Below are 24,561 nucleotides of genomic sequence, written 5' to 3' on the forward strand. Positions count from 1 at the left end.
TTTAATCCCCATTAGACCCCTTATGATGCTCAAAGACAATATGAGATAATGGATTTGTCAATGGATCTGTGATGTTATCTTTGGATGGAACTCTTTCCACAACTACATCTCCTCAAGTCACAATCGCTCTGATTAGGTAGAACCTCCTCAGAACATGCTTAGACTTTTGATGATACATGAGTTCCATCACTTGAGCAATCGCCCCATTGTTGTTGCAATATAAGAGAATTAGCTCCTTGCTGCCTGACATGACTCCTAGATTTGTGATGAACTTCTTCATCTATAACTCTTCCAACATGTACTCCATCTCTACAATCGAGTTAGAGGGAATCAGCTTGTTAGGACTCTAGCTAGGAGAGTCCTAATTGAGAGGGACATTCATGTAGAAGACTTTTTCTTAGAGAAGAATTAGGAGTTGTAAGGGAATAGGAGTCTTGAGTAGGAGTCATATTAGGAGTTGGTTAGAAGTAAGAGTCTTAAGTAGGAGTCATATTAGGAGTTGGTAAGAAGTAAGAGTCTTAAGTAGGAGTCCTATTAGGAGTTAGGGTTTAGAAGCCCTATAAATAGCCATGTATTTCTTCTCTTTTCTTAAGCAATAGATGAATCTTTTCTGCAGCCTTTGAGTAGCAACTTGGAGGGAGGAACCCCTATAGAGTTCCAAGGAGGCCGATCCCCTAAAGAGATTAACCCCAAGTTTAGAATCTGCAAGGGTTCTAACACTTGGTATCAGAGTAGTGTTCTTGGTGTCTCGCTGCCCTTCCCCTGCCATCCATCAACCCTCCACAACTATCCAAAGCAATTCCCACAATTGCTTAAAAGATCGTCGCCAAATTCCGCCATCATCTCCAGCACAGCGGATCATCTCGTGAATTGTAACAGGTTCTAGTTTCCTACCTTACTGCTGTTGTAATTTAGTTATCCCTATCCGAAAATCTAAAAAAAAATAAAAAATTGTTCCTATATTGCTGCATAAACTTTTCGTCACAAAGTTTTCATCTCTACAACGAAAGATACATTACAGAATTTCAGCCGCATAGCACTATTTGTTTGATCTTGATACTATATTTTCTCTATCATATAAACTAAGATATTACTGTCAATTCCCTCCTCAAATCTCTCAAATTTTTGGTGGAGATTTCGTCGAGAAACCACTGTTTCTTCGACGATAATTCTGCTCTTACAAGACAACACAATTCTGCAGCAAACTTTCATTGATTTATATCAAACCTATACATGCCTTTAACCCGTCAACAAGAGAGATCTTAACATCACAGATTTGGAGTTATATACTATGGCATCTGAGGAGACAATAAATGCTAAATTTGAAGCCTTTGAGGCACGAATGGAGGATAAGATTCGGACTCTCCTTACTAAATTCAGTTTGGGCTGACCACCAAGCCCGAAGAAATCACATCAAGGAGAGAGCTCTAACTAATCACATCATGCCCAAAGAGATGACTTCCAAGAGAGGGGAGGCTCTATGAACGACCCTAACTATTCGCGTATGAGAGTGGACTTCCCTAGATGGGAAGAAGGAGACCCAATTGGTTGGATCTCGCGTGCGGAGCGATATTTTCGGTACCATAAAACTGCGGATGCATCCATGGTGGAAATTACATCTATACATCTTGTTGGGGATGCCATACAATGGTTTGACTGGTTTGAACACACTTATGGAGTCCTTTCATGGCGACAATTCAAAGAAGGACTACTGATCCGTTCCGGACCAACTTATTACGAGAACATTGACGGACAACTAGCAAAGATCCGACAAACCTCCATCATTCAGGAGTACCAAACCAGGTTTAAAAGGTTATCTAATCAAACTCGTGATTGGTTTGAAAAATAGTTATTGGGGACCTTTATTGAGGGCTTAAAGTTGTAACATCCCATTAGTCCCACATCGGAAGTGGGTAATGTGTATGATTAGCTTATAAGGGCCTAATGAGTGTACTATGTTAACTCCCGCTTAAGCATTTTGGTCCATGGTTGAAGGACCAAAATGGAGTTATTGGCCAGTTAACTCATCAGACTCGGGTCGTGACATTTGGTATCAGAGCCGACCTAGCATTTGGGCAGGGTGAGAGGGCTCGAGTAGGAAAGGGCTACCCGTGGATGGAGTCAGAGAACTCATCACGGCGTGGAGCCACCACTGAGTTAATCCTCACATGCACTATGCTAGGGTTCGATCTGGGATATGTCGGGCATTGACGAGGACGTCAAGCTAATTGAGTTGGGGATACTGTAACATCCCATTAGTCCCACATCGGAAGTGGGCAATATGTATGATTAGCTTATAAGGGCCTGATGAGTGTACTACGTTAACTCCCGCTTAAGCATTTTGGTCCGTGGTTGAAGAACCAAAAACTCATCACGGCGTGGAGCCACCACTGAGTTAATCCTCACATGCACTATGCTAGGGTTCGATCTGGGATATGTCGGGCCTTGACGAGGACGTCAAGCTAATTGAGTTTGGGATACTGTAACATCCCATTAGTCCCACATCGGAAGTGGGCAATGTGTATGATTAGCTTATAAGGGCCTGATGAGTGTACTACGTTAACTCCCGCTTAAGCATTTTGGTCCGTGGTTAAAGGACCAAAATAGAGTTATTGGCCAGTTGGCTCATCAGACTCGGGTCGTGACATTTGGTATCAGAGCCGACCTAGCATTTGGGCAGGGAAGGGCTACCCGTGGATGAAGTCAAAGAACTCATCACGGCGTGGAGCCACCATTGAGTTAATCCTCACATGCACTATGCTAGGGTTCAATCTGGGATATGTCGGGCCTTGACGAGGATGTCAAGCTAATTGAGTTGGGGATACTGTAACATCCCATTAGTTCCACATCGAAAGTGGGCAATGTGTATGATTAGCTTATAAGGGCCTGATGAGTGTACTACGTGAACTCTCGCTTAAGCATTTTAGTCCGTCATTGAAGGACCAAAATGGAGTTATTCCAGTTAACTCATCAGACTCGGGTCGTGACATTTGGTATCAGAGCCGACCTAGCATTTGGGCAGGGTGAGAGGGCTCGAGTAGGAAAGGGCTACCCGTGGATAGAGTCAGAGAACTCATCAGGCCCTTATAAGCTAATCATACACATTGCCCACTTCCGATGTAGGACTAATGAGATGTTACAAAAGTTGGAGATCCGGGGAGAAGTTAAGGCGCAACAACCATACACGCTTATGGCAGCCATCTCTTTCGCACGACTTCAAGAGGAGCGATTGAACCATGAAGACCGGAGGACTAGGATCACTGCATGACCTACAATACTAAAGCCCTCAGCCCCCCCTACTATTAACCGAGTCCCTGCACCGAAAAGGTTAACAAGAGAAGAGGTCATTGAACATGAAGAAGAAGATATGGAAGAAGAGCCACAGCCGACCGACATTACGGCACACACACTAGCCGGCTACTTAAACCCGCAAATGATGAAAGTTGGAGGCCTTCTCAAACAACTGCGGTTACTGCTCGAATGGCACTGCATATTGAAGGTTGCAGCAAGTTCGATATAAAGGTTACCGATGGCAGAATCCTAAAGTGCGACCAAGAAATTATCACCGATTTCTTCCTCCTACCAATCGATGACTATGAGGCAGTGCTTGGTATAGAATGGCTGACTACACTAGGTGATGTCTCTTGGAACTTTTCTAAATTAATTATGAAATTCTACTTTAAGGGCAAACAGATCATCCTACGCGGGAAGCGCGGAAGCAACGTTACCACTGTTTCGACCCAACGAATGGAGAAAGTTTTGCACAAGGTAAATGGTGGTTTTTTTATGCATCTCTAGCCACAACTAGAAGAGAAGAAAATAGAAATTGAAGATCAAAATCTTGCCCAATTGCTTACTGAATTTGCCGACATATTTGCTGAACCGCGCGGTCTTCCTCCTCGGCAACTTGACCATCGAATTCCAATCCTTCCGAGCAAGCCACTAGCGAACACTCGACCGTACCAATATCCTTACCTCCAAAAAGATGAAATTGAAAAGATGGTAAAGGAGATGCTTGAAACAGGGGTGATTCGGACAAGTTGCAGCCCCGATTCCTCACCGGTGCTACTTGTACGCAAGAAGGACGAAACTTGGCGGATGTGCATCGACTACCGAGCTTTAAATGGCATCACCGTCAAGGACAAGTACCCAATACCAGTGGTGGATGAACTTCTTAATGAATTGAAAGGAGCTCGAGTCTTCACGAAGTTGGACCTCCGATCCGGTTACCACCAAATTCGGGTATGTGACGATTGTTGAATCTCGGATTTTGATGATAAAATCAATTGATGAGTTATTTGATCTAATCCATATTATTGAGTTAAGTATGCAGGATTAACTACGATAACCAGAAAACACAAAGCAAGAATATCGGAGTCAAGTTCGATGAACGTTTAAGAGTCTGAAGAATCGTCGGAGATGCTAATGGAACCAACCGAGAAGAAATCGGGAACCTGTTGGAAGTTCGCCGAAGAGATCGTCGGAGGTTCGCAGAGATCACCGAGAAGTCTCGGCTACTCATTAAAGTCATCACAAGTTCAGGAGCGTGCTTGGACCCCGTCGGAAGAAGTTCGTCGGAAAGCTCGCCGGAACAAGACTTGACGTTCGCGGTTGATAAAATTGCTTAGGATGTGTTTTGTTATGTAGTTCACTTGTAATTAGGATTAGGATTAAGAAGATAATCCTATATCCTGGTTAGGGGCCAATTGGGCCCGAGTTCGAACTAGTTTAGGCCAAGATTGAAGCCCAACTAGTGGCTGAAAACACTGTAGTCGGGCTGAAAACACTGTAGGCGGTGGCACCGCCTGGCTTGGCGGTGGCACCGCCCAACACCCGAGAGCTGGGCGGTGACACCTCCTGGGCTGGGCAGTTGCACCGCCCAGCACCCGAGCGCTGGGCGGTGGCACCGCTTGGCTGGGCGGTGGCACCGCCAGCATCGGGAAACCAAAGAGAATTCAAATTTGGAGCCCAAATCTTGGAGCCCAAATTTGAATCCTCTTGAGGCCTATAAATACCCCTCAAAACTTAGCTGAGTATACAACTTTTTGTGTAGCAAAAGTTTGAGAGAAAGATCTTAGAAAAGTGTTAGCTTGTCTTCTTTTCAATTTGCTAGTGTTCACCTCATCTCTTCTCAAAAATCTGTAAGAGAGTGAACCGCTTGTAAAGAGTTGTAAGAGGGGTATTTACCCTTCCATTTCAAGAGACTTGCTAGTGGAAGGTGGGAGCCTCATCGAAGAGGGGCCTCGCAAGTGGAGTAGGTCATTTGACCGAACCACTCTAAAATCGGCGTGATTCTTGGTTTGCATTTCATTATTGCTATTTACATTTTTGCAAACCTTCTTATATGCTTTAAGTTCCTAATTACTTTTGCTGCACATATTTAAGAATACGCTTTCAAGATTAAGCTTTTCAAGTTCCGTTCTTATCGTACGAAAGATTTTCTAAAACCGAAGTTTTAATCTGCTGCACTAATTCACCCCCCCCTCTTAGTGCCGCTCCGATCCTAACAATTGGTATCAGAGCAAGGTTATCTCTCATATTTAGTTTAATACCCAAGAGAGATGGCTTACTCCGGCATGCAAGAGGGCCATTCTATTGCACGACCACCTTTCTTTAATGGGTCGGATTACACATATTGGAAGACTCGCATGAGGATCTTCCTCATTTCTATGGACTTTGAGCTTTGGTCTATTGTCGAGAATGGATTTCAAAAATCTTCTCTTCCGATGAGCGAATGGAATGAATCGGAGAAGAATGTTTTTGCTTTAAATGCAAAGGCTATGAATGCCTTGTTTTGTGCACTAGACAAAAACGAATTTAATCGTGTTTCAATTTGTGATTCGGCTTTTGATATTTGGAGAACTCTTGAGGTCACTCATGAAGGCACTAGCCGAGTGAAAGAGTCCAAAATCAACATCCTTGTGCACTCTTACGAACTTTTCCGAATGAAACCAAGTGAGTCCATCGGAGACATGTACACCCGGTTTACGGATGTCATCAATGGACTCAAAGCTCTTGGTAAAGATTTTACTAACTTTGAACTAGTAACTAAAATCTTAAGATCCCTCCCTAAAAGTTGGGATCCAAAAGTCACGGCCATTCAAGAGGCCAAAGACCTTAAAGTATTCCCTCTTGAAGAACTCATTGGGTCTCTAATGACCTATGAAATGACATGTCAAGCTCATGACGAGCTCGAGAACCCCCTTCCAAAGAACAGGAAGGATATGGCACTCAAATCACAAGAAGACCACTTGAAAGGAACATCAAGTGATGAGGACAGTGACAATGACATTGCACTTTTGACTCGAAAATTCAAAAAATATTTAAGGAAGAACAAATTTAAAAATAATATAAAAAATAAATTTGAACAAAAGAAGGACCAAGTGATTTGCTATGAATGCAAAAAACCGGGACACTACAAGAACGATTGCCCTCAAGCCAAAAAGAGAACATCAAAGAAGAAGGCGCTAAAGGCAACGTGGGATAATTCAAGTGCATCCGAAGAAGAGGAGTCCAACACCGAGCAAGTTGCTCATTACGCGCTAATGGCTTTAGGAGAAGAGGTATGTGATTTATTTAATGAAGATTTATCTTTTGAAGAACTCTCTATCGCTTTTCATGAATTATTTGATGAATGTAGAACTGTTAGCAAGAAGTTAAGTATCTTAAAGAAAGAGCATGCTTTGCTACAAGATAAGTTTGATAATATTCAAACTCCTCCATGCTCTAAGTGTGAGCATTTAGAAGCAATAAAAAATGAAAATTTGCTTCTTAAAGAAACCTTAAACAAGTTTCAGGTTGGTAGCAAAGGATTAGATATGATCCTTGCACACAAGGGTCACATCGCAAATAGAAATGGAATTGGATTTGTAAAAGGATTACATCAAAATCCTACCACTTTCATAAAAGGACCTACATTATATGTTTCCTCTTATATGCAATGCAACTTCTGTTGCAAATCCGGACATATTGCCTACAAATGTCCATTTAGGAAAATGAGTTCACAAAAATTAATATGGGTTCCTAAAGGAACTATAAAGGATTCGATAATAAATAACAAAGTTAGTGGGTCAATTTTTGAGGCACCCAAAATTAAATGGGTACCTAAAAATCATCCTCTTTTGTAGACAAACCCACAAGCTAGGAGCAAGAGATGGTATCTCGATAGTGGATGCTCAAGACATATGACTGGAGATCCATCTCATTTCTCTATGCTCACTAGCAAAGAAGAAGGGTACGTCACCTTCGGAGACAACAACAAAGGCAAAATCATTGGCAAGGGAACTATTGGTAACAAATTTAGTTTTTCCATTAATGATGTTTTACTAGTTGATGGATTGAAACACAATCTCTTAAGTATTAGTCAACTATGCGATAAAGGTTATATCGTTAGGTTTGAATCAAATATGTGCATTATTGAAAAACCAAATCATAACATGACTATGATTGCGTTAAAACAAAATAATGTCTATACCATCAATCTTGATGAACTAAGTAATGAAATGTGTTTCTCCGCCGTAAATGATGATGCTTGGCTTTGGCATAGGAGATTAGGTCATGCAAGCATGAAAACAATATCTAAAATCTCATCTCAAAAACTAGTACGAGGGATTCCGAATATGAAGTTTATTAAGGATAAGGTATGCGATGCATGTCAACTAGGGAAACAAATAAAAACAAGCTTCAAACCAAAAAATCAAATTAGCACCACTAGACCGTTACAATTGATCCATTTGGACTTATTTGGACCAATTGATACAACAAGTCTAGGTGGAAGCAAATATGCTTTTGTGATTGTGGATGACTACTCTAGATACACTTGGACCTATTTCTTAACTCACAAAAGTGATTGTTTCAAGTGTTTCTCTAAAATTTGTAAACTCACTCAAAACAAAAAAGGTTTCATGATTTCATCAATACGAAGTGATCATGGTGGCGAATTTCAAAACCATGACTTTCAAAATTTTTGTGAAGTTAATGGATACAATCATAACTTCTCCACTCCGAGAAATCCCCAACAAAATGGAGTAGTTGAAAGAAAAAATAGAAACCTACAAGAAATGGCAAGAACTATGTTAAATGAACATAGTTTACCTAAGTATTTTTGGGCCGAAGCCGTAAATATGGCTTGCTACATCATGAATAGAGTCCTAATAAGACCTTCCTTATCAAAAACTCCCTATGAATTATGGAATAACAAAAAACCAAATATTTCCTATTTTAAAGTTTTCGGTTGTAAATGCTTTATTTTAAATGAAAGGGATGCCTTAGGAAAATTTGATGCTAAATCCGATGAAGGCATCTTTCTTGGTTACTCCTCCGTTTCGAAAGCTTTTCGGATTTTTAATAAAAGAACCTTAGTAATTGAAGAGTCTATTCATGTAGTCTTTAATGAAGTCTCAAATTTTAAGAAAAATGATTTTGACGATGATCTTGGTTTTGATAATTTGAATTTAAATGAACCCCTTCCTCAAAATAGCAACTTGGATGCACCTTCTTCCGAAATTTCCTTACCTAAGGAATGGAAGTATATAGATGCTCATCCAAAGGAGCTAATTATAGGGGATACATCTAAAGGGATTCAAACTCGTTCCTCTTTCAAGAATTTTTGTGCTAATGCCGCCTTCCTCTCTCAAATCGAACCTAAGTGCATTGACGAGGCCAAAAAAGATGATTTTTGGGTTATTGCAATGCAAGTGGAATTAAATCAATTTGAGAGAAATAAGGTGTGGGAGCTTGTTCCTAGACCTAGTGACCATTTAGTCATTGGTACTAAGTGGGTCTTTAGAAACAAGCAAGACGAAAATGGTATCGTGGTTAGAAACAAGGCTAGATTAGTGGCCAAAGGTTTCAACCAAGAAGAAGGTATCGATTACGAAGAAACCTTCGCTCCCGTGGCTCGATTAGAAGCCATAAGGATGCTCCTTGCCTATGCTAGTAGTTATAATTTTAAACTATTTCAAATGGATGTCAAAAGTGCCTTCTTGAATGGTTTTATTTCCGAAGAAGTATATGTCGAACAACCTCCCGGATTTGAAAATACTCTTTTTCCTAATCATGTATTCAAATTGACTAAGGCTCTCTATGGCTTGAAACAAGCTCCTAGAGCTTGGTATGAAAGGCTTAGTTCCTTTCTTATTTTAAATAATTTTACCAAAGGCAAGGTTGATACTACATTGTTTATTAAACATTTTGAAAATAATTTTTTTATTGTGCAAATTTATGTTGACGATATTATTTTTGGCTCTTCGGATGAATCACTATGTGAATCATTTGCCAAATCTATGAGTCATGAATTCGAAATGAGTTTAATGGGGGAATTAACTTTCTTTTTAGGATTACAAATCAAACAACTTAAGGATGGTATATTTCTTAACCAATCTAAATATACATTAGAATTGTTAAAACGATTTAACATGGATAATTCAAAAGCAATAAACACCCCTATGAGTACTACGACTAAGTTAGATATGAATGAAATTAGTGAAAATTTCGATCAAAAAACATATAGGGGTATGATAGGTAGTCTACTCTACCTTATAGCGACTAGACCAGATGTCATGTTTAGTGTAGGACTTTGTGCTAGGTTTCAATCAAATCCTAAACTATCTCATCTTAAAAGTGTTAAAAGAATATTTAGGTATCTTAAAGGAACTCCAAATTTAGGTTTATGGTATCCAAAATCTGAAAATTTTGATTTAATAGCTTATGCGGATGCCGATTTTGGCGGATGTAGAATAGATAGAAAAAGTACATCCGGAACATGCCAATTTTTAGGACATGCACTTGTTTCTTGGACTTCCAAGAAATAAAATTCAGTAGCACTATCTACGGCGGAAGCCGAATACATTGCTGCAAGTGCATGCTGTGCACAAGTTGTTTGGATGAAAAACACATTAAAAGACTATGGAATTCACTTTAAAAATATTCCCATAAAATGTGATAATACTAGTGCCATATGTCTTACTAAAATTCCAATTCAACATTCTAGAACTAAGCACATCGACGTTAGGCATCATTTCATACGCGATCATATCCTTAACAATGATGTTGTTCTAGAATTCATTGACACAAAGCATCAATTAGCAGATATATTCACAAAAGCCTTGAATGAAGACCAATTTGAATTCATTAGAAGGGAATTAGGTATGTTAAATTGTCCCTAAACAATAAACTTGTTTGATTGGATTTTCTGTAAAGTTTTTCATCTTCTTTCCATCTCTCGGTGAATCTAATCCTTCTCCTTCAAATTCCATATGACATGTTGTGAAATCTCGAAATCGATTTTGATAACTTGATTATGAATTTCAAGTTAGCAATTTGATTTAAATAAGTTTTATCTAAATCATAACCTTGATCTTGCAAAATTGGAATCACAAATAATATCTTTTGGCATTCATGAATTGATAAATATGAAAGTATTGGCATTCATGACTTGAATTTGATTGAAACATTGTATGCTTAAATGAATCATTCTCCTATGTTTCAAAATCCTTTAAATGCCTTATATGATAATTGAAAAGCAATATTGAGATTCTAATGTATTTAACGATTTAAATGAGTTTGTATTCGAATTATGATCTTGACTTCGTGAGATTACTACTTGAATTTTTATCCCAATCTCTCTCTTGTACATCTACAATTTCTGTTATTTATAGAAAGAAGAGATTAGATAATATGAATGCATGCTGAATTTTCCTCTAAAATGATCTCTCCCTTTGTATGCAACAAGAAGAAACTGTGGACCACCTCTATTTTGCTTGTGATTATACAAAATGGATATGGAAGGAGATTCTCCAGCGATTTGAACTCAATAGACTGCCGCAACCAAACTTGCACCATGAACTAAGTGACCTCATGCAATGTTTCTCAAGAAAAGGGCCTCTAACACAACTAGCAAAGGTTACTTTCAGATGCGCTATTTGGTGGATGTGGAAGGAGAGATGTAACAGAATATTTGAATGCCAACACACAAACAATGCTCAATTATTGAAAGATTTCTTCTTGTTGCATACAAAGGGAGAATCGGTTAACATGATAGATACCTCTTCTTTTCATATTGTCTATTGTCGGTAGTTTATTGAGAAGAGCCTGCCATGTACATAAGGAATGTCTTTCTGATCCCGGTCGATCCCATGTCCAACTGCTTGGGACCTACTTGTTATTTCTTTGCCTAATTTGATTCCATGCGGATGTGGCACTAAATTTGCCATTGTCATGAGGCCAAATAAGTATATCTGAAGAGTTGTTTCTGATTGGAATAGCTATAATAGTCGGCCAAAGTGATAACATTTCGGGAGAAATAGGATTAGGGAGACACCAAGCACCGTTAGCAATGAACTCAGAAACCTTCCAATCTTTGGGAGCCCCAAGATCTTTTCGTATTCTGTCACCATATAATTGAAATATACTCTTCCCATTTACCCAAGGATCAAACCACATATTTGTACTAGTACCAGAAGAGATTGCATAGGAAATGTGTTTGATTAGCCAATAATATACTCTTATCTTTCGACTTGAAAAAGATTTTCATCAAAGTTTCGCATTTACATTATGCTTAATAAGAATAAACGATAAGTTCTACGGTTAGAGCTTATCGATTTATACTTGAATTCAATGGAGAAAAGTGATGACTTATATCATTCTTAATAGCATGCCAAAATATGAATTGCAAAATCCTTGAAAATATCGTAAGATTGATTGATCATATTGAATGCATGTCTAAAATGTATAATCATGCAATTCAAGTTGAAAATCTTTATCTCTTGTCATAGTAAAATTTGTCTCTTATCTTTCGACTTGAAAAAGATTTTCATCAAAGTTTCGCATTTACATTATGCTTAATAAGAATAAACGATAAGTTCTACGGTTAGAGCTTATCGATTTATACTTGAATTCAATGGATGAAATTCAAGTGTTTTATCTTCTCATAATATGGCATATAGATAGGGGGAGTTACGTTTAACTCCGTCATCAATTGATTGTCATCATCAAAAAGGGGGAGATTGTTGAATCTCGGATTTTGATGATAAAATCAATTGATGAGTTATTTGATCTAATCCATATTATTGAGTTAAGTATGTAGGATTAACTACGATAACCAGAAAACACAAAGCAAGAATATCGGAGTCAAGTTCGATGAACGTTTAAGAGTCCGAAGAATCGTCGGAGATGCTAATGGAACCAACCGAGAAGAAATCGGGAACCTGTTGGAAGTTCGCCGAAGAGATCGTCGGAGGTTCGCAGAGATCACCGAGAAGTCTCGGCTACTCATTAAAGTCATCACAAGTTCAGGAGCGTGCTTGGACCCCGTCGGAAGAAGTTCGTCGGAAAGCTCGCCGGAACAAGACTTGACGTTCGCGGTTGATAAAATTGCTTAGGATGTGTTTTGTTATGTAGTTCACTTGTAATTAGGATTAGGATTAAGAAGATAATCCTATATCCTGGTTAGGGGCCAATTGGGCCCGAGTTCGAACTAGTTTAGGCCAAGATTGAAGCCCAACTAGTGGCTGAAAACACTGTAGTCGGGCTGAAAACACTGTAGGCGGTGGCACCGCCTGGCTTGGCGGTGGCACCGCCCAACACCCGAGAGCTGGGCGGTGACACCTCCTGGGCTGGGTGGTTGCACCGCCCAGCACCAGAGCGCTGGGCGGTGGCACCGCCAACATCGGGAAACCAAAGAGAATTCAAATTTGGAGCCCAAATCTTGGAGCCCAAATTTGAATCCTCTTGAGGCCTATAAATACCCCTCAAAACTCAGCTGAGTATACAACTTTTTGTGTAACAAAAGTTTAAGAGAAAGATCTTAGAAAAGTATTAGCTTGTCTTCTTTTCAATTTGCTAGTGTTCACCTCATTTCTTCTCGAAAATCTGTAAGAGAGTGAACCGCTTGTAAAGAGTTGTAAGAGGGGTATTTACCCTTCCATTTCAAGAGACTTGCTAGTGGAAGGTGGGAGCCTCTTCGAAGAGGGGCCTCGCAAGTGGAGTAGGTCATTTGACCGAACCACTCTAAAATCGGTGTGATTCTTGGTTTGCATTTCATTATTGCTATTTACATTATTGCAAACCTTCTTATATGCTTTAAGTTCCTTATTACTTTTGCTGCACATATTTAAGAATACGCTTTCAAGATTAAGCTTTTCAAGTTCCGTTCTTATCGTACGAATGATTTTCTAAAACCGTAGTTTTAATCCGCTGCACTAATTCACCCCCCCCTCTTAGTGCCGCTCCGATCCTAACAACGATGACATTCTAAAAACTACATTTCGCACACATGATGGCCATTATGAATTCTTGGTAATGCCTTTTAGACTCACTAATGCTCCTTCAACCTTTCAAAGTCTCAAGAACGATATTTTTTGGAGCTTTCTTCGTAAATTTGTGCTGGTATTTTTCGATGATATTCTCGTTTACAGCCCTTCTCTTGAGACTCACTTTTAGCATTTACGGATTATTTTGACGATCCTTCGGGAGAATACTCTTTTTGTTAAGCAACCAAAGTGCAGCTTTCTCCAGCAAAAGGTAGAGTACCTTGGGCATATAATATCAGAAGAAGGAGTGGCGATAGACCCAAGAAAAATTGAGGCAATGCAAGGCTGGCCGAAACGTACAAACGTGAAATTACTGCGAGGGTTCCTTGGACTAATGGGCTACTACCGAAAATTTGTTAAGGACTATGAGAAGATCAGTGCACCACTCACTTCTTTATTGAAAAAAGATGCTTTCCAATGGTCGGACAAAACCTCTGCTGCCTTCGACAAACTTAAAGCAACCATAACAACGACGCTGGTGCTTGCGCTACCAGATTTCAATAGACCCTTCATCATTGAGGCTAACAAATCTGGAGTCGGAATTGGAGTCGTTCTCATGTAAAATGGTCGACCAATCGCATACACTAGCAAGGCATTATCTCCCTCCCATCAAAATATGTCAGTATATGATAAGGAGATGCTCACCATTGTACACGTAGTAACGAGGTGGAGACCCTACCTGATCGGTTGGCGATTTCAAATTAAAACTGACTATAAAAGCCTCAAGTACTTATTGGAGCAAAAGATATTATCCCCTGAGCAGCAAAAATGGGTAACCAAACTTCTTGGATTTGATTATGAAATTATTTACAAAAAGGGGAAAGAAAACGTTGTTGCAGATGCACTCTCACGGCTACCTGAACAAGCTAAGGTTTCAACCGTCTCCCTTCCTACCACCGGTCTCCTCGAGGACATTAGGGAAGAATGGAAGAAGGATCCAGAGATTAGCAACATCATAAAAAAATTGGAGGAGGATTCAAGTGCAATAGCCCACTACACCTGGGATTCGAGGGATCTACGTTACAAAGGTTGCATTGTGCTTATACCTGACTCCCATTGCATCACAATCATCTTGCATGAAATGCACTCCATACCTATAGCAGGGCACTCTGGATTCCTGGGAATCTACAAAAGAGTGAAGCAAAATTTTTATTGGAGAGGGATGAAAAAATTTATTGCTGAATATGTGGCACAATGTGATGTATGTCAACCGCATAATGGTGAAACTGTGGCAAATCCAGGGAAGCTACAACCACTACCCATACCAGACTTAGTGTGAACTGACATCTCCATGGACTTTATTGAAGGGCTGCCATCTTCCAAAGGTAAAAGCATGATTCTCATGGTGGTTGATCGACTTACGAAATATGCTCATTTTTGTGCTATGAGAAATCCCTATACTGCTGCTATTATTGCCCAGATTTTCATAGAAAATATTGTTAAACTGCATCGGATGCCAAGGTCCATCGTAAGTGATCGTGATAGGATCTTCACTAGTAAATTTTGGACCGAGTTATTTCAGTTACAAGGCACCAAACTCAAGATGAGCACAGCGTATCATCCATAATTGACGGCCAAATAGAAGTGGTAAATAGGTGCTTAGAGACGTACCTCCGGTGTTTCGCTAGCGACCGACCAAAAGAGTCGGCAAAATGGCTTTCCTGGGCCGAATGGTGGTATAATACTACATATCATTCATCTACAAAATGTGCCCCTTATGAAGCATTGTATGGTCGACCAGGCCGAGTGATTCCAAAGTATGTAATTGGCTCGGCCAAGGTAGATCAGGTTAACTAAGAATTGATTGATAGGGACAAACTCTTACAACTGTTAAAAGATAATCTCTCTACCGCTCAAGCCAGAATGAAGTAGCAAGTCAACATACGACGAAGTGAAAGAGAATTTTTAGTGGGAGATTGGGTTTATCTTCACCTACAACCATACAAGCAACTCTCTATCAACACTCGAGCCTCCATGAAGCTATCCCCATGTTTTTATGGGCCCTATTAGATCACAGAGCATATTGGAGCGGTGGAGTACATACTTAAATTACCTGAGGATGCCAAAATTCACCCTGTCTTCCAATATCATGCCTAAAGCCCAAGTTGGGAGAACACGAGTCACCCCAGATCCAACTGCCCAACACAACTGAGGATGGAGTTATTCAAGCCCAACCACAAGCTATCCTCGATCGCAGGATCGTGATGCGTTGCCGACATCCCTCTATTGAAGTACTAGTGCATTGGAATAATCTACCACTTGAAGACGCCACGTGGGAACCATATGAGGAGCTGAAGACCCGGTTCCCTGAGTTCATGGAATCTCAGCTTTGAGGACAAGGCTGATTTGAAGAGGGCGGATCTGTTAGGACTCTAGCTAGGAGAGTCCCAATTGAGAGGGACATTCATGTAGGAGGTTTTTTCTTAGAGAAGAATTAGGAGTTGTAAGGGAATAGGAGTCTTGAGTAGGAGTCCTATTAGGAGCTGGTTAGATGTAAGAGTCTTAAGTAGGAGTCCTATTAGAAGTTGGTTAGAAGTAAGAGTCTTAAGTAGGAGTCCTATTAGGAGTTAGAGTTTAGAAGCCCTATAAATAGCCATGTATTCCTTCTCTTTTCTTAAGCAATAGATGAATCTTTTCTGCAGCCTTTGAGCAGCAACTTGGAGGGAGGAACCCCTATAGGTTTCCAAGGAGGTCGATCCCCTAAAGAGATTAACCCCAAGTTTAGAATCTGCAACGGTTCTAACACAGCTCCTCTGTTACAGCAATGTACTCCGCCTCTGTGGTCGAGTTAGAAGTAGTAACTTGGAACTCTTCCAGCATACTACTCCTCCATTCAGGATGAACACATACTTCGAATTAGATTTGCTATCATCAATATCAAACTAGAAACTTGAGTTCGTATAGCCTTCAACCCTGAGGCTACCATCTCCATATACCAATAAAAGATCCTTATTCCTTCTCAAGTACTTAAGGATACACTTTACTGTTTTCTAGTACTCCAAGCCTGGATCTGCTAGATACCTACTCATGACACTCAGAGCATGCACTATATCAAGCCTGGTATATAGCATGACATACATGATACGTCTTATCACTAAGGCATAGGGTATCCTATCAATGTTTTCCCTTTCTTCAGGCGTCTTTGGGGATATACTCCTAGAAAGCGATATCCCATATCTCATCGTTATGAGACATTTCTTAGAATTTTCTATGCCAAACCTTTTGACAATAGTGTCTATATACCTATACTAGGACAAGTCAAGCATCCTCTTGGATCTATCTCTATAGATCGGAATCCCCCAGATATAGGATGCTTCCTCCAAGTCCTTCATGGAGAAGTATCTAGATAATCAAGCTTTTACTATGGATAACATTCCGATATCATTCCCAATAATCAGGATGTCATCCACATATAACATAAGAAGGTGATAGCGCTCTCGCTTACCTTTCTATACACACAAGGCTCATTTTTGTTCTTAACAAATTCTTAAGATCTGATTACCTCATCAAATCTTATGTTCTAACTTCGGGAAGCTTGCTTCAGTCTATAAATAGACCTAAGCAACCTACACACCCTATCTGAGTAGTTCTTGAACATGAATCCCTCAGGTTGTAGCATATATACCTCCTCGACTACAAACGTACTAAGCCACTACATCGTAGTGCCTAGACGATACAGGAGAATCCAATCCATTGGACCTATCTATCCTTAGTTACCGTAACATCCATCTAATATCCCAAAGACTGTATACTAGGCATGGTGCTATTAGACTCATACGGATTCTACTCGAGTCTCACTCTAATCGAATTCTCTTGGAGAACTCTTTCTCTCTTAATCCGAATGACCCTAGCTAGGGATTTTTTTGAGCAAAACACATGAGATATTCCTCTCATGACACCAAGAGTAGATGATCCTCTATCGACACTTAATAGTCCTCGTAAGGTTGGTTATTACTCCCAATGTCCGATTGTGTTGGATCTGGAACCTCTAGACCTTTAAGTCCGGTATCAAAGAGTGGAGTACTCATACAAGACATCCTTGGTATCTCATGTCTAAGGATCAGATACACTACTAGGACTATGGAATCACTATATGACAATAAGGCATCATCAGCCATCCAGCATTTCGTAAGCGGATCAATCAATGAAATCATTCTATAATGGTTATCTGTACTATATCCCTAGTGTCCCCACATGAGCAGCTATGAGACTAGCTGCATCCATCATATGGATAAGTATATAATATACCAGTTTGTCTGTTTATCTCGATGTCTCTCTCGAGTAACCTATGACTAAGATTATTTAGGATCTGTGTTTAAAGGTGAATTGGTCTCATTATCATGATCTCATCATGATCTGATTCCTATTGCACAGATTCATGGACATCACAATATATTCAAGTAACAAGCAATGTAAAGTGATAAAATGCCAAATATAATAATAAGCAAAAAGATTATGTGTCACGTCACACGTGTCATCACTCATGTGATTGGCTTGTAGGGCTTAAATGACTAGCACCTTTTAGCAACCTCTGTTTTACTCGGTCTGCCCTAGCCCTTGCCCTTCTTAAGGGACTTTTTTTTCCTTCCTTTTTTTCTAGTCTCACTAGTATAGAGAACTGGCTTCTCTTTCTTGATAGTGTTGGGAAATCTTGGGGGCGACATCACATGCGCAGTAGAAGAATAAGAAAAAAAAATCCCCGATTCCCCAAGAGATGTTCGTCGTCGTGCGAAGATTGGTGCGCAAAATCCGTGAAACATAAAACTGCGTATAGAGTATATTATGTTACCTAGGGAGATCGTATATCCCTGTTTCCTTATAGATCCTTAGGAGAGGGTGAAGGAGGTCAAGCATCCTCCTCTCTAGCGGTGATCCACACAGTAGGGCTGCAACGACGTTCCTCAAAACTCCAAGCCTGCTCTGAGGTGGAGAGGGGGAGGAGAATAGGAGAGGCAAGCAAAGGCTCTAGCCTATGAGGCTATGAATCCCTCATATTTATAGAGGTCCCTTGTCAAACCCTAATGGGTCCTCCCATAGTGGGTATTGGATCTGCATCCAATAAGACAAGGGCTCTATCGAATGTCTCATATCCGAAACTCTACTCATCGTAATGCCTACCATATATGTGTGACTGTCTAGGCCCAATATCGAGCTGGCCATGAGTCATACCTGTTAGAACTCCTTCTAACTCAGTGAATTATTATCTGTGTAATAATTCACTTGACTCATCGACTACGGACGTACTAAGCCACTACGCCGTAGTCCCCAAACGATACAGGGGAATCCAATCTATTGGACTCATCTGTCCTCAGTTACCGTGTACCTATAGTCCCTCATCCATCTAATATCCCAGAGATCGTATATCGAGCATGGTGCTATCAGACCTATACGATTTCTACTCGAGTCTCGCTCTAATCGGATTCTCCCGGAGAACTCTTTCTCTCTCAACCCGAATGACCCTGGCCAGGGATTTGTTTGAGCAAGAACACATGGGATATTCCTCTCATGACGCCGAGAGTGGATGATCCTCTGTCGACACTCAATAGCCCTCGTAAGGTCGACTACCACTCCCAATGACCAGCTGTAATAGATCTGGGACAGCCAAACCTATAAGTCTGGTATCAAAGAGTGGAGCACTCATACAGGACATCCTTGGTGTCTCAAGTCTAAAGACCAGATACACCACTAGGACTACGGAATCGCTGTCTGACAATAAGGCATCATCAACCATCCAGTATTCCGTAAGCGGATCAATCAGTGAACTCATTCTCCAATGAGCACCTGTACTGTATCCCTAGTGTCCCTACACGAGCAGCTATGAGACCAGCTGCATCCATCATATGGACTGGTATACAGCACACCAGTCTATCCGGTTATCACAATGTCCCTCTCGAGTAACCTATGACCGAGATCATTTAGGATATGTGTTTAAAGGTGAATCGATCTCATTATTGTGATCTCATCACGATCCGATTCCCATTGCACAAATCCAAGGACATCACAATATAAGTATGGATTTATGCAATAGTTATAAAGTGATATACGCAAAAATATAATAAGCAAAAAGATTATGTATCAAGTCACACGTGCCATCACTCACGTGATTGGCTTGCTAGGCACCTATGACTAGCAATCTCCCACTTGACCTAAAGCCAATCACCATGTGTCTGATCTCCATCAGACTCCTGTGACGCTCAAAGACAATCAGAGACAACGGCTTTATCAGTGGATCTGCAATGTTATCTTCGGATGGAACTCTTTCCACTGCTACATCTCCTCGGGTTACGATCTCTCTGATAAGCTGGAACCTCCTCAGAACACTTCTGATGAGACTCGGGTTCCCTTATTTGAGTAATCGCCCCATAGTTGTCGCAATATAAGGAAGTCAACTTCTCGCTATTCGGAACGACTCCCAAATCTGAGATGAACATCTTCACCCAGACTCCCTCTTTTGCTGCATCTGATGCAGCAATGTACTTCGCCTTTGTGGTCGAGTCAGATATGGTATCTTGCTTGGAACTCTTCCAGCACACTGCTCCTCCATTCAAGGTGTACACATACCCTGAATTCGACTTGCTATCATCGACATCAGACTGAAAACTTGAGTCAGTGTAGCCTTCAACCTTAAGGCTATTACCTCCATATACTAGTAAAAGATCCTTAGTCCTTCTCAAGTACTTAAGGATACACTTTACTGCTTTCTAATGCTCCAAGCCTGGATCCGCCTGATACCTGCTCGTGACACTCAGAGCATGTGCTATATCAAGCCTAGTACATAGCATGGCATACATGATAGACCCTATTGCTGAGGCATAAGGTATCATATCCATGTTCGCCCTTTCTTCTGGAGTCTTTGGGGACATACTCGTAGAAAGCGATATCCCATGTCTTATCGGTATGAGACCTCTCTTGGAATTTTCCATGCCAAACCTTTTGACAATAGTTTCTATGTACCTGGACTGGGACAAGTCAAGCATCCTCTTGGATCTATCTCTATAGATTCTAATCCCCAAGATATAAGACGCTCCCCTAAGTCCTTTATGGAGAAGTGTCTAGATAACCAAGCCTTTACCGTGGATAGCATTCCTATGTCATTCCCAATGATGAGGATGTCATCCACATATAACACCAAAAAGGTGATAGCGCTCCCACTTACCTTTCTGTATACACAAGGATCATCTTCGTTCTTAACGAAGTCATAAGATCTGATTGCCTCATCAAATCTTATGTTCCAACTTCGGGAAGCTTGCTTTAGTCCATAAATGGATCTAAGCAACCTACACACCTTATCTGTGCAGTTCTTGGACACGAATCCCTCAGGTTGCATCATATACACCTCCTCCTCAAGGTTCCCGTTGAGGAATGCGGTTTTCACATCCATCTGTCAGATCTCATAATCATAGTGTGCTGCAATAGCTAATATAATTCTGATGGATTTTAGCATTTCTACGGGTGAGAAAGTTTCGTCGTAGTCAACACCTTGCCTTTGACGATACCCCTTAGCCACTAGCCTTGCTTTATAGGTCTCTATCTTTCCATCTACTCCGATCTTTTTCTTAAAGATCCACTTGCAACCGATGGGTACAATACCTTCGGGCGCATCAACTAGGTTCCAAACCTTATTGGAGTACATAGAATCCATCTCAGAATTCATGGCTTCTTTCCACTTCCCAGAGTCTATACTCATAATAGCCTCCTCGTAGGTTTGAGGATCAATATCCTCTACATCCTCTGCTCTAATATATCCCACATATCTCTCAGCAGGATGGGATACTCTATCAGACCTGCGTAAAGTTTATACTTGTGTATTAGGTACCTGAACAGACTCGGGCTGTTGAGTGGTGCTTGAGCTTGGTTCTCCAACCTCGCTCAATTCTATCATTCTCCCACTGTCTCCGTCAAGAATGTGTTCCTTCTCAAGGAACACTACTCTCCTAGCTACAAAGACCTTTTGGTCCTCGATATGATAGAAATAATACTCACAAGTTTCCTTGGGGTATCCCACAAATTTGCATCGCTTTGTCCTTGATTATAACTTATCGGGGTTGTGTCTTCTAACATGGGCAGGGCAGCCCCAAATCTTAACAACCTTAAGATCGGGCTTCTTCCCTTTCCATATCTCATATGGTGTATACACTACCGACTTAGTTGGAACTCTGTTCAGAAGGTAAGCTGCGGTTTCTAGGGCATATCCCCAGAATAAGATGGGTAGGTCAGCGAAACTCATCATGGACCGTACCATATCTAATAATGTACGATTTCTCCTTTCAGAGACACCATTGAGCTGAGGTGTATAAGGAGGTGTCCATTGGGATAATATCCCATGGTCATTGAGGAACTGAGTAAACTCTGTATTTAAGTACTCATCTCCTCGATCTGATCGAAGAGTTTTTGATACTCTTTCTAGTCTGGTTCTCCACCTCATTCTTATACTCTCTGAATTTCTCAAAGGCCTCGGACTTGTACTTCATTAAGTACACATATCCATACCTTGAGAAATCATCAGTAAATGTAATGAAGTAGGAGTAACCTCCAATGGCATGAGTTGACATGGGTCCATATACATCACTATGTATGAGTTCCAACAACTCATTGGCTCTCTCTCCAGTTCTACTAAATGGAGATTTGGTCAGTTTTCCACGAATGCAAGGCTCACAAGTTGCATATGACACATAGTCGAATGGATCTAGATATACATCATTTAGCAACTTTTGAATCCTTTTTTCATGGATGTGACCTAGCCTACAAAGCCACAGGTATGCATTGTTCAACTCATCTCGTTTCCTTTTGGACACATTTACATTCATGATATGTGGAGTGGTGTCTAACATAAATAAACCATTATGCAATGTTCCTTTCGTGATGATCTTATCATCTAATAATATCGAACAACCATTGTTCTCAAAAACAAATTTATATCCACTAACTGTTAAACATGAAATGGAGATAATGTTTTTGATAATATAAGGAACAAAATAACATGCATCTAATGCAATAAAAGCTCCACTAGGCAGATGTAGGGCGACCTCGCCAACAGCTAATACAGCAACTTTTGCTCCATTGCCCATCTTGAGGTCCATCTCGCCTCTCTCTAGTCTCCTAGGCCTTGCCAGAACCTGCAACGAATTGTATATATGATAAGCACTACCGGTATTCAATACCCATGTGTTATCATAAGAGTTTGACAAATGAAGACTGATCATGAATGTACCTGAAGCTTCATCAAGCTTTTGTTTCGCCCTTTCTGCAAGGTACTCTTTGTAGTTTCTCTTCCAATGCCCATCTTTACCACAGTGGAAGCACTGGCCTTTGTCCTTTGCTGAGTCTTTCTTAGCAACATTTGCTTTACCTTGTTTGCCCTTGCCTTTCCCTTCTTAAGGGACCTTTCTGCTTTCCTTTTCTTTCTGGTCTCACCAGTGTAAAGAACTGGCTTCTCTTTCTTAATAGTACTCTTTGCCTCCCTCAACATATTGAGGAGCTCTGGGAGAGTCACCTCAAGCTTGTTCATATTACAATTGATTATGAACTGTGAAAAGGAATCTGGGAGGGATTGAAGCACAATGTCTACACACAAGTTATCCTCTAGGACCATTCCTAGACCTGTGAGTTTCTCTATCCACTCAATCATCTTTAGGACATGGTTCTGAACCGGCGTCCCCTCAGTCATCCTAGCACGGAAAAGGCTCTTGGATATCTCATATCATTAAGTCCTTCCCTGTTCCTCAAACAATTTGCGGACATGTAGTAGAATGGATCTGGCATCTATCTTTTCATGTTGTCTCTGTAACGCTGGAGTCATAGAGCCCAACATATAGCATTGAGCAAGAGTGGAGTCATTAATGTACTTCACGTAGCGAGTGATCTTATCCTCGCTTGCCCCTTCTTCGGGCGTAGGCATCACTGTATCAATGACATACACGATTTTCTCCACTGTAAGAACAATTCTCAAGTTACGGAGCCAATCCATATAATTTGGACCAGTGAGGCGGTTGACATCAAGTATGCCACGTAAGGGATTTGAAAACGACATTTTCTGAAAATAAAGATGTAGCAGAAATGAATAACATGCAGATTTTGCAAGAAATAAACTATCAAGATATGGACTTCTATCTTAATATGCTCCCACTATTTTACTATCGAGTCACGCGACACCCTCAGCACGTAAAACGGAAGTCTCCGGCAGACTTCTAGTGGGGATCAGGATCCAATCAGCGTCTTAGTGTAACCTCGAGGGACTCGACCAATCACACTAAGCCTAAAAGGTAGGCAACTCTTGCTGATCACAACTCCTTGTGATTCCCGTCCTATTCAGCCTCCGAATCACCATGGCCTCGAGGGACTCGACCAACCATGATGCTCGGTTAAGTCAACACCTTCGTTACAAGATGAGTCTGATTTGATGATATACCCTCGAGGGACTCGACCAAGCATACCATGCCATCGGGTCACCGGTGACATCTCTATGTCGTAAGCTCTAAGATAGCGAATCACGATATAGGTGAGTCTCGAGGGACTCGACCAACTCAACCTACACTGGGAATCGGTTCCTACTCATAACGATGGAAGGCCACGTGGGTCAATCTAATTGTCTCACGTTTACCGACTTAATATTATCGAGAGATGTTTCTATAATTTGGTCTCCTAATATGACATGTCACACATATACATATTTAATATATATCTACATCGCATGCAAATATATATACATATCTAGTATGTGTATAAGCAATCACACCAGATGATCATGGACCACAACCTAATATGATTAGGCCCGAGCCAGTAGGCCTAATCACTCACATCAAGATCTATATGTGCAACGGTGCATCTCCATGCCCTGTGATCGTCCATCTCGTCCTCGTCGGTTTCGTCGACATCTTGATGCATCTCCATGCATCACGATCGTCCGTCTCGTGGGTCCCGCTATCGCATCCACGCTCCCGCTGCACCTCCTCATATGATTACAACTTAATCATAGGCACGCAGGCCCGACAATAAACGAGAAATATAATGGAGGTTCGCAGACCTCAATAATAATAATCACAAGTACACACATCACACGGTCCATGATCATCCGTCCACACATCATACATCACATGTATAAATAATCATCATCATATAGGACTAATAGATAATAATAAAAATAATAATCAACTAAACCTTTTAATTAATTAATATTTTTCTGATATCAGGGACATGTAGGGAATTTCTCAATTCCTAAGGGTATTTTCGTAATTTGTACAAAAGAGAGAAA

Source organism: Musa acuminata, chromosome BXJ3-5 (assembly GCF_036884655.1).
Source record: "Musa acuminata AAA Group cultivar baxijiao chromosome BXJ3-5, Cavendish_Baxijiao_AAA, whole genome shotgun sequence".
NCBI classification, from domain to species: domain Eukaryota; kingdom Viridiplantae; phylum Streptophyta; class Magnoliopsida; order Zingiberales; family Musaceae; genus Musa; species Musa acuminata.